The following is a 14565-nucleotide window of genomic DNA, read 5'->3' on the forward strand; positions in this document are numbered from 1 at the left end:
AGGAATGCCTAAGAGATGGCACCGCTGTGGCTCAGGTGGTCCATGGGGGTTGAAGCGGGACCCAGGAGAGCAGCAGAGTCCAGACCTCAGAGCCAGGGTGTGATAAGGCCCAGGCAGAATCCAGGGCCCAGAACAGCCTTTAATCCTGGCAGGAGACCAGAAAGCGAATCCATCCAGGGAGGCCAGCACAAAGGTGCACCCACAGGCAGGCAGAGGCTAGGAGAATAAAGAAGGCAGGGCTGACCGGAGGGCAGCTGACCAGGGGTGACCACCTGAAGACCCTGGGGATAGGGTGGTCCCTGCAGCCTGGAGTTGACAGTGCCGGTCAAGGAGATTGGCCTGGGGAGGCTGCCGTCTTACCCTCCAGAGAGGAAAACATGAGCCATGCAGAGAGTGGGCTGCACAGCTGCTAGTTCCTTCCAGAGGGGCGCTCCTACTACAATCAGTACGTAACCAATTCCTCGGAAGCAGACACCATCTAATAATCCCCTCTTTCAAGAGTTGTTGGCACTGGAATCATGGACCCAGATTCGAGTCCTGCATCTCCTTGACGTGGGGCCTTACCACCGAGGCAGCCTCTCCAAATCTGCGTTTCACCACCTGTAAAACTCAGATGCTGACCGCACCTGCCCCTTGGAGTTGTTGGATGAGATGCAGCAAAGGGTGTAAAATGCTTGGCCAGGTGTTCTCAACAACCACTCTAAGTGGTGGGGAGTCTTTCACAATGGTACCTCCGTGGTGTCCGAGCCAGTGTAGACGACTCAATCAAACATTACTGAACAAATTAAAAAATCTCATACCGAACTCCCTTAACTTGTTAAAGCAGAGAAGCCAACAACTGTGGGTAGAGCCCTTTGGCTTTAAACTCCCTGAAAGCAAATTGTTATTCCACTCTCCTACTCCAGCACTTGGTGCTAAGGTTATGAGGCATGTCTGGTATGTGGCTGCTTAAGAAGGGGTAACAGGCTCTAATTAAGCCTGAAAACATCAGCGTGAGACAGGCAGGCAGTGAGCAACGTCTCTTCATGAAAATGTTTCTGGGGCAGGCTTAGGCCAAAGAGCTGTCAATCAATAAACTGTTTTGTCTCAGAGCTTTTACACTCGATGAATTTTGAGAGCCAGAAGGGAGGCTCCTTGAGCATGATTTCTTTTAGAGACAAGGCTCTCCAGGTCCCAAGAGGCCAGGGGATGTGGTCCAAGTCTCCCAAGTTAATAGCACTCCTTCTGTGATACCTCCTGCCCCTAAAATTCCCTCCCTCTTCTCATCTCATTAGTGCTACAGCTCAGCTGCTGTAGGCAGGTCAGGTATTTATCGAGCATCTACTGGGTGCCCGGCACTGGGAGAAAGAAGCAAGCAAGACAGAGAAAGGCGCTGTCCACTTGACTTCACAATTTCATGGGAGAAGAAAGAGTAAGAAAACAAAGAATCATTACAAACAGCAATTACAGTTGAGAGAGAGAATACAGGAGGGCAGGTGCCGGGGGAGGTAAATTTAGATTCTGGGGCTGAGAGATGGGGTCTAAGCCAAACATTGGGAGCTCAGGAGGACCACGCTACGTGGAATTCAGGAACAGGGGAGAACAGGGGATGAGAGGTTGGTCAGGAGCCAAGTCACGAAGAGCCCTCGTGGGCCACGCTAATGAGTTTGGATTTTATTCCAGGTGCAAAGGGAAGCCAGGTGCAAGGCAGAGTCAACAGGGTGATGTGTCCTATTTTATGATTTAAGGCGATCACTGCAGTTGGCAACAAAGAAGCTGGGGGTGGTGGGAACGCGGGGAGAAGCTCTAAGGGCCCCGGACCAGTTGAACTGCTTTGTCCATCCCACCAGAAGGCCTCCAAAAGCCACTGGAAAACATCCTTCCTGGATGAGCTTGGCTCAGGCACTGGGGCTGAGGTGGGGCCCACGGACATGCAATTCTCCAATAGTTTCCCCTCATCTTGCCCAGAATCCCCTCGGGCTGCCAGAACCAGTCATTACAAACCCAGCACGCCGCGAGGTCCCTGTCCCAGCTCTAGACACACCCCAGGTCTCAATAAACACTTGTTAAACTGAAATGAACTCAGTAGACAATCCCTTAGGAGATACAAGTTCTGCTATTGACAAAGGCTCACAGCAAGACAAGGATAATGGAGCTCAAATCTCGTTAGCAAAGTCAGAGAAGTGAGAAATTTCCGAGCTCAAAACAATCATTTCCCTTCTGCTTTCAATATTTTTGCATAGTGAGGAATCATTTCTAAGGTGGCCAGGAATAATTCTTGGGCAATTATTCAGCACATCTTGGACTGGCTTTTGCTTCTTTTCACCGAAGTGATCTCTTCACAGATCAGTCACTCAACAGTTTCTTTTCAATACAGTCCTCCCTCCTTCCCCCACATAATGCCTAATAATCTCGCTGTTTTCCTAGATTCTCCCTTGGCCCTCCTCCTGCGTGCTGATGCTTCTCAGTTTCGTCTTTCTGGGGAGCCCACGAGGACCAGACCAGATGTGCTTGAGCACAGCAATTCCCAACCTTTTTATTGGACATTCCAGTGTGTCTCCAGGCACCTCCAGGGGAGTTGTGAAATTCACTTTCATTCACTTTAATTTCAAAAAGAAATATAGGTGATTTAGTTCTTTTTTTTTTTTTGGTAGTACGCGGGCCTCTCACTCTTGTGGCCTCTCCCATCGCGGAGCACAGGCTCTGGACGCGCAGGCTCAGCGGCCATGGCTCACGGGCGCAGCTGCTCCGCGGCATGTGGGATCTTCCCAGACCGGGGCACGAACCCGTTTCCCCTGCATCGGCAGGCGGACTCTCAACCACTGCGCCACCAGGGAAGCCCCGATTTAGTTCTTTTAAGAGGGGAAAATGGGGTGTCACTCAACCAGCAGGGAGATGAATCCTGACTCAAGCTATCAGCTTGCTGGGCAAAATCGCTCTCTTCCAAGCATCCTTGGGTCGCTTAAGTGAGTTAAAGTGTTTTGCTAACGTCTGAGAAAACTTCACTTTTGGGCGGCGGGGTGGGGGGGGGGGAAGAAAAATAAACTTTAGAGAGAAAAAAGGATGAGAGAATTACTATTCTTTCATTTAATCCATTTCAGATAAGGTCAGAATTCAACAAAATGATTCATCTCACTCATCTGTTTAGTCCTTCTATTCAACAAGTATCCAGCATTCTCCAGAAGCTAGTATTAATCATGATGATGATGATAATAATAGTAACAATGGCATCTAGCATTTACTTAGTTCACTTACGCTGTGCCAGGTATAGTTCTAGGAGCATTACCTTAATTAAGCCCCACTGTAACTCTGTAAAATAGTGGCTGTTTCATCCCTACTGCAGAACGACTGAGAAAAGTTATCAAATTAGCCAAAGTCACTCAGACATAAGTGCAACTGCAATGCAAGATTGTCTCACCAGTACTGCTCCTCCTTCTCAGAGGTACAGAGGCAAGGAACTTACTGTGTGTATTGGGCAAAACAGACAAGTAATCGATGGCGTGAATCATTTGTGAAAAGCAATGAAGGAGAATCTGGGAGGTAGGTCCTGGGCTCAGTCTGGAAGTGGAGGATACATGAGGATGCATTCCCAGAAGGGAGTAAAGAACTCGTGGGAGCTGGCGAGGCAGACAGGGTGAGGTTGCAGAGAAAGGGGGCTGCAGACAGAGGAAAGAAAGCAGCGAGGGGGTATCCTGAGACAGTGAGCCGCCCCTGGGGAAGAATTAATATGCAGAAGAGGTTGGGCCAGCAGTAGGTGGACAGATGGTCCAGGAGGCTGGCTGGGGAGCCGGCAGGTGTCAACCAATCATGAAGACCCTATCAGGGAGGCTAAGGATGATGGGTCATGGAGAGCCAGGGAAGGGTGTGAGCACCAGAGTGGCACAGCCAGCCACAGAATTTAGAGGCAGCCTTGTGACAGCTGTGAGTCCACAGCTAGGATTTGGGATGCAGGGAGAGGAGCCCACCTGGGAGGTAGTTTGATGGGTGTCTGGGCAGGCTTGAGAGGATGAGGGCTTGACCCTCCGCAATGGCCAGGGGGAGGAAACAGCAGGTATTTGAGAGACATTAGGAGGCAGAAACAGCAGGTGCTGGTGACACCCACAGAGGCATTTAGGAACATTTGCCATTATTTTTCCAAATTCTCCTGGGGGAAAAAATGTTTCTACTTTTCTTGTTCTGGTGATGGTGAGTTCCTAATGTATTTTTGCCCTCTGCTCTACAACTGAGAGGGACACAAGATCAACGAAGTGACAAAGCGGGTGACATGCCGAAAAGCCCTGTCCCAGTCTTGACTCCACAGCGCGGGGTAGGCGAGTGGGAAAGGGGGTACTGACCAACCGCAGTCTTTCTGCAAGTGACCCTCTCTGAGGGACCGGCTCACCTCTGCCCAGTCATAAACCCTCCCCTTGCAGGTGATACCCCTGGCCCTGCCGCTCCCCTGCAGCACCAACGGCAGGACTCCACAGAGCAGGGGAGGGTCAGAGGCAGCTGTCAACACGGATACCTGATGGCTGAACAAGAGAAAGAAACATATATACAATGGAATGTTACTCAGCCATAAAAAGGAACGAAATTGATTTATTTGTAGTGAGGTGGATGGACCTAGAGTCTGTCATACAGAGTGAAGTAAGTCAGAAAGAGAAAGACAAATACCGTATGTTAACACATATATATGGAATCTAAAAAAAAAAAAAAGGTCATGAAGAACCTAGGGGTAAGACGGGAATAAAGACACAGACCTACTAGAGAATGGACTTGAGGACACGGGGAGGGGGAAGGGTAAGCTGGGACGAAGTGAGAGAGTGGCATGGACATATATACACTACCAAACGTAAAATAGATAGCTAGTGGGAAGCAGCCGCATAGCACAGGGAGATCAGCTCGGTGCTTTGTGACCACCTAGAGGGGTGGGGTAGGGAGGGTGGGAGGGAGAGGCAAGAGGGAGGGGATATGAGGATATATGTATACCTGATTCACTTTGTTATAAAGCAGAAACTAACACACCATTGTAAAGCAATTATACTCCAATAAAGATGTAAAAAAAAAAAAAAAAAGAAAAGAAACAAGGTTTGAATATTCAGTAGCTGCTCTGCCTCGGAGGCGGTCACCCTGCGTGTGTCCTGTCTTCCCCTCAATCCCAGGACCATGGGGAAGACAACCAGTCACCTCTCCGCTCCTACCAAACGCCCCGGTGACAAAGCAGGCGGTAGGGTTAACATCCCAATTTCTGAGAGTCACAGCTTCCTGTCCATCCATCTTGCAACGAGAAAAGAGGAATATTCTTTGGAAAAAGAAGAATCAATTTATATGTCTAATTGACGATCTCTAGAATTCATGAAAGGCCTGGTAAAAATTAGAGATCCATACATATTATACAAATTAATACCTTGAAATTCCAGAACACAAACCCATCTCTCTACTTCAGTGCCTAAAAAAATTATCTTTTCAATGTATTCCCCAAGAGGAATGAAGTCGGTAATAGGAGTATAAACAGCAGTATGCAGCCCGGTTATCATCTTGCATCCAACCATCGCAGACACATGTAAACCTAGAGCTTTGCAGAACGTGCTTTTCATGTGGAAGTGAATTCCCACCAGAGCCAGCAGGGCCACAGACAATCAAGGCCAGACTGCATCTGTGTTTAAACCCTAAATTATACCACTGGCATGAGGATTTCAGTTCTCACAACCTATGTATCCTCTGCCCAAGTGTGTTCTGGGAAAATCTCTCTGACAAGTAAGCTTCGCTCTCCTGGGAGCAACTAGCACCTTCTTTTGGATCTAAATATGCTTTAGGTAGCACCATGAGGCCTGTTAACTAACACTCTTATGTGCTAAGCGAGACAGGAGCCAGAAGACATGCTATCTGATGGTATGAATTTAGACTAGTCATGAAATCTGCCTGAGCCAGTGTCTACAGATAACAATAACTGCTAATATTACTGAATTACTTCTGTGCCACTGGCTTTCTGCTAAGCATTTTACACAGGTTAATTCAGCCAATCCTCCTGATCTTTTATGATTCCCAATTTGTGGGTGAGGAAAGGGAGGCTGATGAGTGGGAGAGCCGGAAAGCTGAGCCCAGGCGTCCTCGCGGCAGCCCCTGAGCTGCACAGCACCACGCACAAGTTAACAAGCAGCCCACAGTGGGGCTGGTTCATTCAGCCCTGACCACATGGCAGGCACTGCGAGTCTCTGGCTTCCAGGAGGACTGTGCTAACAAGAAAGACCACGGCCGGGGATGGTATTGAGCTGTTTCACAAAGTTTAGGCAGAATTTCAGCTGGAGAAGAGGATAGGAAAGGAGGCCCAGGCAGAGGGAAACCGTAGGTACAGAGGGCTGGCCCATACAATCACTGCTGAGGTCGTAGTCACCCTAGCAGGGCAGTCACAGGCCATAGAAGACCAGCTCTCCCAGTCACTGCATTTCTGCCCACTGACAGGCCCAGCCCTGTACTGGTGGATTTTCTCTCATAACAGGGGGTCTAAATCCATTATAGAAAACCAATAATGGTGGGGTGCTTGACCTTTGATACTAGGGAGGCTTAAGCTTTGATCCTGGGTCTAGGTTCTCTGAACCCCATTTGTAAAATGGGAATCATATGACTCTTACAACCAAAAGATTCGTCTTAATAGCAAACTATGCACTCACTCCTTCTGGTAACAGAACCCCCTCTGCTGTGGGAACTCATCCCATAGGAAACAGATAGGTCTAACTCCTTTCCTCTACTCCTACCCCTGGCAGGAGCACAGGTATCATCCTTGACCAATCAGAGCATATTTCATTCCCTAACTACACTGAGACATTCAGCGATGAGCAAATGACCCAACTTCCCTCAATGTGAATCCTCCCAGGGCACTTTTTTGAAGTTATCAGGACAGAGTAGCTCTCTTCTCTGGGATGACAAACTGACAAGTGACACAAGTATGTATAGAAATTGCTAGAGAATACACTCAACAGAGAGAAAGTATAATAGAACCAAGACATGAAGAGGTGGAGAGAAGCAGAAAGAATGTCTGCATCTCCTAGTGACATTCTTTGAGCTCCTGGATCCAGCTATGCCTGAAACCAAAGACACTGCTTAAACTTTCTAGATATGCGTACCAATAATAGTGTCCTTATTTTGCTAATTTCAGTCTGAATTGAGTGTGTGACATTTGCAACAGAGTCCTGAAAGACAACTTTGCTAGGGTTAAACGAGACCCAATTCAGTGGCAAGGCCACTACACATTGTGCATTTTCATTAAATGCTCCTTCCCTTCCTTTTGTTGCAGGTTTCGTCTTGGGAAAATGTGGATGGCATTTGAGAACCAGTAATAACTATAAAATATCTGTAGAAACCTAAACTGCCATCAAGATATTATTAACAGACACAACTAAGTCATTCAGTTGAAAGAGTAAGACAATATTAAGCCAAATCATCTCTTTCAATTTCTTAAAATTCTGCTTGAATCTACCTGTTCCAAGAAACTGCCTCAGTCCTTGGTCACTTATGGTCCTTCCAGCCACTCTATCAAAGAGAAAATAACTACTACTTTTTAAAATAAATCCAATCCCTGTGTTTCAAATGAAATTTCTCAAGCAACTCTGATTAAACTGCAGCTATATCTCCCTAGGGGGGGAAAATTATTAAAGACAATATTTTACCATAAAACTTAGCAAATTTTAAAACAACCAAACAGTTAAAGGAAAATTTTTATATATCAATACATAGACACAGATACAGAGATATGTATACTTATATAAATATACATAACTAAAATCAATCTATATGTCCTATTTACTAATGACTGTTTTCATCAAGTTGGAATTATATGCCTCCAGCAGAATAAAAAAATTACCCAAAAATATTTTACATGAAACGTAGTGAACTTTTAAAAAAAAAACTAAATATTTAAAGGTAACTCTGATTTTATATTTTAAAGAATAAATATGAATGAGCGAAAAATCCCTGGAATTTCTTTTGCTACTTGGACTAATGGTCTACTGGAAACAAAATAATAAGAGGTGAGCTAAACAGAGTACATATAATACAAGAGTCCTGGGTCCCTCTCATCGGATCCCCAAGGCCACTTCCGGAAGCCCAGTCTTTGGCAGCCTCACCTTCCTTACAGGCACGAGGTCAAAGCCACTGGCTTTATAGTGGTCAAGTTGGCAGGAAACATGGAAACACAACAGGGTAATGACACAAAATGTAGCATAAATGAACAAAGGAACACATTTACTGAACCCAGGGAAAGCCCAGGGAAACTGGCTACTCTGTTTAAAAAAAAAAAACAAAAAAACAAAAAAAATCATGTGCTTATGTAATAAACCAGTTCCCTGGACTACAAAAGTAGATCATCCACTGACTTAACAGATGTTTACTGGGTATTTAGCATGTGCCAAGCACCATACAAGTGGCTAGAGACACAGTACAAAGCTAGGTGTGGTCCCTGACCTCATGGAGCTTTCAGTCTTATGGTACAACAAACGTGTACAAACAAATGTATAATTTTGAACTGCAATGGGTGTTTTTACATTTGAATCTCCAGGTTCATTAACGCCCTGTGAGGAACTTCACAAAGGATGAAATCTTTCTATTTCTTTTCTTAAACAGATTTATTAAGATGTAATTCACATACCACACAATTCGCCAATTTAAACTGTACTGTTCAATGACTTTCAGTATATTCCCAGACATGTGCAGCGATCACCACAGTTAATTTGAGAACATTTTCATCACCACGAAGAGAAACCCTGTAACCATTAGCTATCACTCTCCAATCCCCACCACTCCCCCAATCCTAAGCAACCATTAATATACTTTCTGTTGCTATAGATTTGACTATTCTGGCAGTTACTCAATAATTTAAACACAGAATTACCATATCACCCACAAATTCCACTCCTAGGTATATACCCAAAAGAAATGAAGATAGATGTTCAAACAAAAACCCGTACACGAAATCCTCATGGCAGCACGACTCACAACTGCCAAAAGGTGGAAACAACCCAAATGTCCATCAGTGGAAGAACAAATAAACGAAATGTGGTACATCCATACAATGGAGCATTATTCAGCCATAAAAAGAAATGATCCAACATGAAAAGATGCTCCACATCACTAATTATTAGAGAAATGCAAATCAAAACTATAATGAGATATCACCTCACACCAGTCAGAATGGCCATCATCAAAAAATCTGCAAACAACAAATACTGGAGAAGGTGTAGAGAAAAGGGAAGCTTCCTACACTGTTGGTGGGAATGTAAATTGATACAGCCACTATGGAGGTTCCTTTGAAAACTAAAAACAGAACTACCATATGACCCAGCAATCCCACTCCTGGGCATATACCCAGAGAAAACCATAATTCAAAAAGATACATGCAGGGACTTCCTTGGTGGCACAGTGGTTGAGAGTCTGCCTGCCAATGCAGGGGACACGGGTTCAAGCCCTGGTCCAGGAAGATCCCACATGCTGCAGACCAACTAAGCACGTGAGCCACAACTACTGAGCCTGTGCTCTAGAGTCCATGAGCCACAACTACTGAGCCTGCATGCTGCAACTACTGAAGCCTGCACGCCTAGAGTCCGTGCTTCGCAAGAAGAGAAGCCACCACGGTGAGAAGCCCGCACACCGCAACCAAGAGTAGCCCCTGCTCGTCGCAACTAGAGAAAGCCACATGCACAGCAACGAAAACCCAACACAGCCATAAATAAATAAATAAACAAATTTATTTTTAAAAAAAGATACATGCACCCCAATGTTCACTTCAGCACTATTTACAATAGCCAAGACATGGAAGCAACCTAAATGTCCATCAACAGACGAATGGGTAAAGAAGATGTGGTACATATATACAATGGAATATCACTCAGCCATAAAAAAGAACAAAATAATGCCATTTGCAGCAACATGGATGGACCTGGAGATGGTCATACTGAGTGAAGTAAATCAGACACAGAAAGACAAATATTATATGATCTCACTTATATGTGGAATCAAAAAAAAAAAGGGGGTACAGATGAACTTATTTACAAAACAGAAAGAGTCACAGACGTAGAAAACAAACTTATGGGACTACCCTGGTGGCACAGTGGTTAAGAATCCTCCTGCCAATGCAAGGGACACAGGTTCAATCTCTGGTCCGGGAAGATCCCACATGCTGAGGAGCAACTAAGCCCATTTGCCACAACTACTGAGCCTGAGCGCTAGCGCCGGTGAGCCACAACTACTGAGCCCATGTGCCACAACTACTGAAGCCCGTGCGCCTAGAGCTCGTGCTTCGCAACAAGAGAAGCCACTGCAAAGAGAAGCCCGCGCACCACAACGAAGAGTAGGTCCCGCGCTGCAACTAGAGAAAGCCCGCAGGTAGCAACGAAGACCCAAAACAGCCAAAAATTAAAAACAAAAAACAAACTTATGGAACTTCCCTGGTGGCGCAGTGGTTGGGAGTCCACCTGCCGATGCAGGGGACACGGGTTCATGCCCCGGTCTGGGAGGATCCCACATGGCGCGGAGCGGCTGGGCCCATGAGCCACGGCCACTGAGCCTGCACGTCCGGAGCCTGTGCTCCGCGACGGGAGAGGTCACAACAGTGAGAGGCCCGCATACCACAAAAAAAAAAAAAAAAAAAAAAAAAATTATGGTTACTAGGGGATAAGACGGGGGGAGGGATAAATTGGGAGACTGGACTGACATTTACACACTACTGTATATAAAATAGATAACTAACAAGAACCTGCTGTATAACACAGGGAAATCTACTCAATACTCTATAATGGCCTATATGGGAAGAGAATCTAAAAACAAAAAAGAGTGGATATATGTATAACTAATTCACTCGCTATACATCTGAAACTAACACATTGTAATAAATCAACTATACTGCAATAAAAAATGTTTTAAAAATTAAAAATAAAATGCCTTTCCATGGGGAAAAAAATAAAGTACAAGAATCAGTTAAAAAAAAAAAAGAAATTATCCAGGCTACAACATGGATGAACCTTGAAAACATGCTGAGTGAAAGGAACCAGTCACAAAAGACCACATATTACACGATTCCATTTATATCGACTTCCTTTTGACTTAGAAGTTATCTTTCTGTGTCCCCTTCCATTCAACCGCAGCATCCACCCATCCCCAATGTCTCACACCCACCCCCTCCATTCTATCCTCAGGGCCACTCAGTATGGCTCTCACTTTGATGACTGCTATAGCCTCCTCCTTGGTTCCCTGGTCCTGGGCTTTCCCCTCCAACCCATCCCATGCACCAGCTGCCAGCATGGTCTTCCTAAACATACATCTGGCCAAGCTGATTAAAACCCTTCAGACGCATCCCCATCATCAATCACACTAAGGCAACCCCCTTGGCATCACACACAAACTCCCAGGCTCCATCACCCATCATTTATGCTACAGATACCCAGGGATCAAACATTACCCAGAGGGCTTCCCTGGTGGCACAGTGGTTGAGAGTCCGCCTGCCGATGCAGGGGACGCGGGTTCGTGCCCCGGTCCAGGAAGATCCCACATGCCACAGAGCGGCTGGGCCCGTGAGCCATGGCTGCTGGGCCTGCGCGTCCGGAGCCTGTGCTCCACAACGGAAGAGGCCACAACAGTGAGAGGCCCGCGTACCGCAAAAAACAAAAAACAAAACAAAAAAAAAACATTACCCAGAAATGCAAAGCTCCTTGGATCCTGCACCCTTTCACACACCTCTGTCCCCGCCTCTGTTTGTACTTCCCCTCCTGCCTGGAATGCCTGCCCTTACCTTTCTTGCCTAGAAACAGCATTCCATGTTCCACACAGTCCAAGCCTTCTCACTCTTCCTCCAACAATGATTTGTCCAACACCTTCACAACCTTCACGCCCTCACGGCATTAGAGGACTGTTCAACGACCACAGCTGGGTGAACATCCGAAAGACAGGAGCTGTATCTGCTCCCTGCCATATTTCCAGGAACCAGCACCCAGCCTGCCTGGCACACAGTAGGTTCTCAACAAAAAATGTGTTGCAGAAAGAGAGGGAGAAAGGGACTGAGGAAATGAATACACAGATCTCAGTACTCTAGGTACCTATTTTACAAATTAACAAATAATTATTGTCTCAGATATTAGAAGCTTCTGCCCTCTTTAGGTCTGTTCCCCAGATCCTCCAAGACTGAGTAGGAATAAAATAGAAGACCAGAGTTGATAACAACAACAGCATCAACAAGGAAACCCCCAACACACCCCAGCTCAAACCCCAGTCAGGGTGATCATGAGAAGACCTGCCTTCCTGGAGTCTTGTTCATTTTAGAAGTTTTACCTCCAAATCTACTTGTAAAACAACATAGGGCCTGGTAGAGAAGGGTTAAACAACAAGTCAAACCTGAAGATGTTACAGAGCTTTCGGGACCTCGATCTTAATCTTCCTCCCAAATCTGTGAGCTTTTTGGTTTTTGCCTTCATTTACATTTTCTGGGTTGATAAGCCCCACAGCTGACTCCTGCTCTCATCTCATGTTCAGAGAAGGCCTTGTGGACTCTGGTCTCTGGATAGCCTCTCTTTCAGGTAAGATGCCATAAAGGCAGAAATAATAGAGCTCTCATTTGCCTCTAGGGGTCAATACGATGGTTTACAAGTAATTCTAAAGACCCTGCTAGCTCTCTCTATGATACTCAGCAAGGGACAAAATAACATGAAATAATAACAATACGCATGAGCCCCATCAAAGACTTTCTTTTCAAAGCTAAAAATGCAGAGGTGTAGTTCATGATGATTGAAAGCAAAAAATAATAAGCAGTGACATTCGAGACTGATCTCGATCACTCCTAACTGATTTCTAAAATCTCCCCATCACCCTACCATTATAATTTCCTGCTAATTACTACAAGCAATTTTATTAATATACTTTTCAGCCTCATTAAATATTACCTTGGGCCTCACATTAAAAATGATGAGACGCAGTAATCTTAACGAGCATCTAAGTTTCATCCACCCCTGAAAACCCAGACAGCAAGAGAACTAAATGCGAGCTGCTCTGTTCCCCAGGCATGCAGAAAAGCAACTTCAGAGACATGAAAGAAATGAAATGTACAACCCAGAATGCAACCTGACTTGGAAACATACAAGTGTGGCCACGCCTCCTCCAGATCCTATCCATTAAGGGGGAGGGGAATTGTCCAGGAGGCACTTTGACTTTAGCTCTTCCTCATCTTTTTCACCCAGATGTAAACACTGTATCGATCAGCACAATTGCCACTAATACGGAGTCTCTCTTGTGACTCTTGAGGGATAGAGCCATGGGTGATTGTGGGCTGGGCAGAGACAGGCCAACTGGAAACGTGAGATGTTCGCTGCTCTCACAAAGGGCGATCTCTGGCTTCCTCTGAAACGGGGGTAGGCAGTCAGGCACCAAAGAAGATCAATTTTATTTTTCTTTCCTTCCTGGCATGACCAGAATTGTTTGTTATTTCTCAAGCAGCGAGCTAGGCAAGCACAGTGAGACCAGCTTCCCTGTCCTCAAAGTAAATTATTTATCAGGAGCTGAATTTACTGCCCTCGTGGCTAAACTGTCAAAACCCTCCCATTTCCAATAGCAGTTGTGCTGTGTGGTCCCAGGGTTTCTTATGTTTCCCTCGGCCTGTACGTTAAAGATGAGGGGGTGGAGGTAAACACGGGATTGGCGGAACAGACTAGCCCAGGTCTACTGAATCTCCCCCTTCAGCCAAGATCTCAGAGAGATTTTTCAAATGTGTCCAAGACCAATAAATGGTAAAGCCATTAAATGTGAGAGAGGAACCTTTGGGATTATCTAACTTAACCCATGGTTTGTAGATAAGAAAACTGAGATCCAGAGAGGGGAAATGATTTGTTTGGTCGCTCAAGAAGAGTCAGATCTAGAACCTGAATTCTTAGATCCCCACCCATTACGCTGCTGTTGGTACTGTTAACCCGAAATGAGGTCTTTAACTGGGGATGGAGGCTGAGACAGCCATCCACCAACAATTGTGGTTTCCCTCTTCCAGGGTGTAGTGCTGCCTTAAGATGTGGCTGCCACCAGGAATTACATCTTCCCATCCTTCCATCTGCTCGTATTCTACTACCTAGCAGCTGAATCCAGCGATCGGACTGTGCTCTAGTCAAAGACATGGGAATGGACGAGATGGAGGACACTACATCCAAGCATGACCTACGCAAACCTGCAATCTGGTGGACCTCCACGGCTCTGCCTCTATCTGACGGCTGGATCCAGGGGACTTCAAGGTCTTAAGTGATAGCAGAGGTTCATGACACAAGTGACCTAGGTCTCCAAATCATCTTATGGAGAAAAGCATTTTAAAGACATGGCAACCATACATGGTCTGTTGCTGGAGTGAGATATAAAATTTTACTGTGCAAAGCTACTGAACTTCGGGGGTTTGTTCGTTACAGCACCTAGCATTAACCTCAAAAGTACAAGGAACACTTTATAGTTGAAGGGAGTTTCTCAAATACATAAAGATCAAAGCAAAACCTAGGGCCCATGAAAAAAACTTTTAAGGGCTTCCCTGGTGGCGCAGTGCTTGAGAGTCCGCCTGCCGATGCAGGAGACGCGGGTTCGTGCCCCGTTTCGGGA

The sequence above is a fragment of the Lipotes vexillifer genome, unplaced genomic scaffold, assembly GCF_000442215.2.
Source record: "Lipotes vexillifer unplaced genomic scaffold, Lipotes_vexillifer_v1.1 scaffold53, whole genome shotgun sequence".
Lineage (NCBI taxonomy): Eukaryota > Metazoa > Chordata > Mammalia > Artiodactyla > Lipotidae > Lipotes > Lipotes vexillifer.